Source organism: Ranitomeya variabilis, chromosome 1, assembly GCF_051348905.1.
Source record: "Ranitomeya variabilis isolate aRanVar5 chromosome 1, aRanVar5.hap1, whole genome shotgun sequence".
Taxonomy (NCBI): Eukaryota; Metazoa; Chordata; class Amphibia; order Anura; family Dendrobatidae; genus Ranitomeya; species Ranitomeya variabilis.
Genome location: NC_135232.1, coordinates 245,996,211 through 246,002,210, shown reverse-complemented (window position 1 = coordinate 246,002,210; position 6,000 = coordinate 245,996,211).

The window sequence follows — 6,000 nt, the reverse complement described above, 5'->3', positions numbered from 1 at the left end:
TATTGACTATGTTAAGATTTTTTTAATTTTGTCAGATATTGATGTTTCACTACTTCCATGCTCTTCACCTTCTTTTTTACTTCTCCCACACTTTCTTCTTCATCATCCTCAGCAGCAGCATCTTTGAGATCAACTTCTTCTTCACCTTATTTATCTTCTTCCTCATCTTCTACCTATTATTTTTTTTGTTACATTCTTCATATTCTTTTTATTAAACTATTATTCTTCTTCATATTCTACTTCTTTATCATATTCTTATTTGTGACAGGCATTCCTGTAGTTGTTATCTATAAAAGTTTGAAGATTACACCTTCCGTTCTGCCTGTCACAAAAGAGTTACAACAGGATTTGTCCGCGTTCAGTTAGGCCTGCAGCAGCAGGCTTTTTCCAGGGGCAACACGAGGAGGAATGGACTCACCCCCATACACTGCTTAGTCTTCTTCTGCTTATAATTTAGATAATGTCTTTTGATCTGATGTTTAGTCTTGTGCTTAATGTTCTTCTGCTCTTTGTTCTGCAGCCTCTTGTTCTTCTGCTTCTCGGTCTTCCGGGTCATCGTCTTTAGGGTCTTGAACTTGGAAATGTAGCAGAAGGTACAAGAAGGCTGAGAAAATGCCGAGAAACAGCTGATGAACTGGAACTCGGATGGCTACCCGAAGGTCCAAGAGCCAATGGAACTACCGAGGACCAGCTGACGTTTCTGGAACCCGGTTACTAAGCAGGAGGTACCCGTGCCAGAAAGCACTACCAAGGACCACCTGATGTTGGTGGAACTCAGATACCCAGAAGGAGGCACCTAAGCCAAAGGCTCTGCCCAGAACCAGCTGACGGTACTGGAACCAGGGGGACCTATTCAAGATTGTCTTCCTAGAGCCCCAACTAGCGGTGTTGGAGCCAAGGGTCAGCAGGGGAAGCAGAGAGTAGGCTGAAGCCTCCACTGGAGGCAGCTTATAGTCTGTTGTGTCTGCGTGGCGTTTGCAGGACACGTTGCCAGCTACACAGCAGGGGAACAGCTGGCGTTACTGAACCCCACTGACACAGTGGCGAGTGTTTTTCTCTGTGCAGCCAGCACTTCCGAGCACCAACTGACAGTGTTAGAGCCCAGGGAATCAAGGAGGAGAAGAGTAGCAGATTGTAGGCTGAAGCCTGCACTGGAGGTAGCTTAGTGTCTGTTGTGTCTGCGTGGTGTTTGCAGGACACATTGCCAGCTACACAGCAGGGCAGCAGCTGGCGTTACTGAACCCCAATAACAGAGGAGCAACTGTTGACTGTGCAGACAGCACTTCCCGACAGCAACTGGCGGTGTTGGAGCCCAGGGAATGAAGGAGAAGCAGAGTGTAGGCCGAGGCTTAATTGGAGCAAGTTGAAAGGGAATCTTTCACCCCCCAGGCTTTTATAGCTGAAAGAGCCACCTTGTGCAGCACAAATGATGCAAAAGGAAAAGGTGTCTCTTTTAATTATGCTCCTTGCAAACCCAGAACTAAACACTTATAAAATGTGTCCCCTGATACCGTGAAACCATTCCAGAGGTGGGACTTTCCTTCGTAATGGGACGCAGCACAGCCGTCATTCCTACCTCCTTGGTGCCGTGCGCCGCCTCCTCAGCGTTGTTTGAATCTGTCCCGAAGCCTGCGCTGTTATGTTATCCCTTGGCCATGCGCAGTTAGCGTTGCCCGTCTTCTGACATCATTTGTTGTCAGGCTGGCTGCGCCTGTGCGGACGCGCTGCCCGATATCCCACCTCGCAGTGTCATCTAATGTAATCACACTGCGGGCCTGGGATCCATGGGCATGTGCAGTGCATATCTTTGCCTCTCACTCCCCTCCTTCCGGCTTCTTCAGACTGTGCGGTGTCACAGCCGTGGCATGCTATAAGGGATCAGCTGATGGCGCACAGTTTGAAAAAGGCGGAGGGAGATGAGTGAGAGCCTGAGGTGAAGATATGCACTGCGCATACCCATGGATCCCAGGCCCGCAGTGTGATTAAATCAGAAGAGACTGCGAGGCGGGATCTCAGGCAGCGCGGCCGCACAGGCGCAGGCAGCCTGACAACAAATTATATCAGAAGACGGGCAGCACTAAGTGCACATGGCCAAGGGATAACATAACAGTGCAGGCTACAGGTCAGATTCAAACAACGCTGAGGAGGCGGCGCATGGTACCAAGGGGGTAGGAATGATGGCTGTGCTGCATCCCATTACGAAGGAAAGTCCCACCTCCGGGACGGTCTCACGGTATCAGGGGACACATTTTATAAGTGTTAAGTTCTGCGTGTGCAAGGAGCTAAACTAAAAGATCTACCTTTTCCTTGTGCAGCATTACTGCTGCACAAGGTGGCTCTTTCAGTAACAAACACCTGGGGGGGACAGATTCCCTTAAATTGCAGTAGTTGTGTCAGCGTGGTGGTCGCAGGACACATTGCCGGCTACACAGCTGGGGATTAGCTGACGTTACTGAAACCCAATAACACTGGGTCATGTGTTTTGACTGTGCAGACAGCATTTCTGAGCATCAACTGGCGGTGTTGGAGCCCATGGATTACAGTTCAGGTGGTAGAAACATGAACGCAACAGGAGACCTGGATACTGTAGCCAACCAATTATTTAATGTGGAAGAGGAGTGGCAAATTCCTGCGAGATCCAGGCCTTGTTAATTTTCAGAAAAGTAAGCTGGTCAACGTTATCGGAGGATAGTCGCTTGCGACGGTCTGTTAGTACACCACCTGTGGCACTAAAGACACGTTCCGATAATACACTAGCAGCAGGGCAAGCCAGCACCTCCAATGCATACTGGCTTAGCTCGGGCCATGTATCCAGCATAGAGACCCAAAATTTGAAGGGGGAAGAGCCGTCTGGGAGAACAGTAAGAGGGCAAGACATGTGGTCTGTCACCATCTGATGGAAACATTGCCTCCTGCTGACTGGAGCCATCTGTGATGGTGTAGACATGTGTGGTGGGCACACAAAACTGTGCCACAATTGGGCCATACTGGTCTTGCCTTGTGCTGAGGCACTGCTTCTGCTCCCTCTTTGTGCAGAGCTTCCTCCACTGCCTCGACGCACTGAGCTGCTTTGTAAAGCAATAGCAGCACTGCTCTCATTTGGACTGGAGAAGATGATGGAATTCACCAGTGTGTCTTGGTACTCCCGCATTTTATGCTCCCGGTTCAACAGTGTTATGAGGCTTTGTAAGTTGTCCTGGTAGCGAGGATCTAGGAGGGTGGAACCCAATAATCAGCCGTGTTGAGAATGTGGGAAATGCGGCGGTGGTTTCTCAGGCACTGCAGCATGTAATCAGCCATGTGCTGCAGACTGCCAACTGGCCAAGAAACGCTGTGTCCTGCTTGAGGCATGATCTCTGCCTGCTCTGCATCACCCCACCCTCGCTTTACACATTGACTACTGGAGAATTGTGTAACTCCCTCCTCTGGACCGATGTCTTCCTCCTCCATTGACTCCTCCTCATCCTCCTCACAAAGTGTCCCCTGCCTAGGCCTTTGTGAGGAACCACGTAGCGCTGACTGTCCAGAAGCTGATGGAATTGGTGACTCCTCATCCTCCACCTCTTCCACAACATCATCCCTTAGCGCTTGCAGTGTTTGTTGAAGCAGGCAGATAAGGGGGACAGTCATGCTGACTAGTGCATCATCTGCACTCGCCATCTGCGTGGAATCATCGAAGGAACGCAAAACCTGGCAGACGTCCTTCATAGTGGCCCACTCAGTGGTTGTGAAGTGTGAACGGCGCGGAGTGCAATTTCTTTGCGTCTCATGCAGCTGGTACTCCATTACTGCTGGCTGCTACTCACACAACCGCTCCAACATATGTTACATACATAGTTACATACATAGTTATTAAGGTTGAAGGAAGACTTTAAGTCCATCTAGTTCAACCCATAGCCTAGCATGCCCTAACATGTTGATCCAGGGGAAGGCAAAAAAAAACCATGTGGTAAGAGTAAGCTCCATCATGGGGAAAAAAATTCCTTCCCGACCCCACATACGGCAATCAGACTAGTTCCCTGGATCAACGCCTTATCAAGGAATCTAATATATATACCCTGTAATATTATACCTTTCCAGAAAGGTATCCAGTCCCCTCTTAAATTGAAGCAATGAGTCACTCATTCCAACATCATACGGCAGAGAGTTCCATAGTCTCACTGCTCTTACAGTAAAGAATCCGCGTCTGTTATTATGCTTAAACCTTTTTTCCTCCAGACGTAGAGGATGCCCCCTTGTCCCTGTCACTGGTCTATGATTAAAAATATCAGCAGAAAGGTCTTTGTACTGTCCCCTCATATATTTATACATTAACATAAGATCACTCCTTAGTCTTCGTTTTTCCAAACTAAATAGCCCCAAGTGTAATAACCTATCTTGGTATTGCAGACCCCCCAGTCCTCTAATAACCTTGGTCGCTCTTCTCTGCACCCGCTCCAGTTCAGCTATGTCTTTCTTATACACCGGAGACCAGAACTGTGCACAGTATTCTAAGTGTGGTCGCACTAGTGACTTGTATAGAGGTCAAATTATGTTCTCCTCATGAGCATCTATGCCTCTTTTAATACATCCCATTATTTTATTTGCCTTTGTAGCAGCTGCCTGACACTGGCCACTGAATATGAGTTTGTCATCCACCCATACACCCAGGTCTTTTTCATTGACGGTTTTGCCCAGAGTTTTAGAATTAAGCACATAGTTAATGTATCGTGGAATTCCACCTGGTGGGTAGGTCACATATGATGTGATGTTCCGGAAGGCGGAATCGTCGCTGCAGAGCTGCAATGCGCGATCTTGCCATGCTGGAACGCCGCAAGTGAGCACACTCTAGGTGGACCTTGTGCAGCAGTGCATCAAGATCTAGATAGTCCTTCAAAAAACCTCGGCACAACCAAGTTGAGCACATGTGCCAGACATGGGATGTGAGTGAGGTTGCCTAGGGCAAGAGCTGCCTCCAGATTTCGGCCATTGTCACACACTACCATGCCAGGCTGGAGATTTGCTGGCACAAACCACACGTCGCTCTCCTGCTTGATGGCATTCCAGAGCTTCTGCGCTGTGTGGCTTCGATTCCCCAAAGAAATTAATTTCAAGACGGCCTGCTGACATTTGGCCACGGCTGTGCTCATGTCGGTTGTAACAGGTAAACGTTCATGGGTCCATGTGGAGGTGGACTGTGACGGCTCCTGCAGCGATGATTCTGAGGAACTTGTGTATGAGGAGGAGTCAATGCATACAGACTGGATTCCTGCAATCCTTGGAGTTGGCAGAACACGTCCTGCGCTACTCGCACGATCTGTACCTGGCTCAACAACATTAACCCAATGGGCAGTGAGAGAAAGGTATCGCCTCTGTCCATGGTGACTGGTACACGCATCGGTGGTGAGGTGGATCTTGCTAATGACGGCGTTCAGTAGCGCGTGTTTTATGTGTCCCTCCACATGCTTGTGCAGGGTGAGGATGGCTTGCCTGCTGAAATAAAAGCGGCTGTGCACATTGTATTGTGGGACTGCCAATGCCATCAAGTTACGGAAGCTGTCAGTCTCCACCAGCCTTAATGACAGCATTTCAAGGGACAGTAGTTTTGTTAGTTTTGCAATGCCAGCATTCAGAGCCTGTGCTCGGGGGTGGTTTGCTGAGAATGGCCACCTTTTCTCCCATGCCTGTGCTACCGATGGCTGAAGACAGTGCTGGGAGTGTGAGGATGACTGGGAACGTGGTGCTGTGGGTGGAATTACACTGGGTCTCTGGACAACAGTGCCAGAGGTTCTTCCATGGCGATCCTGTGAGGAAGCCGAACCAGCTGTGTGTGAGCTGGAGGAAGAAGCAACAACACGAGCTGAAAAGGTGGTAGGTGCCGCTGTTGGTTGACCTAGGTCTTCAGTGTGTTTTTGTAACTCCACAGCGTGCTTGGTCCGCACATGTTTCCACATATTTGTGGTATTGAGGTTGCTGACATTTTTCCCTCTTTTGACTTTCTGATGACACACCTTGCATTTG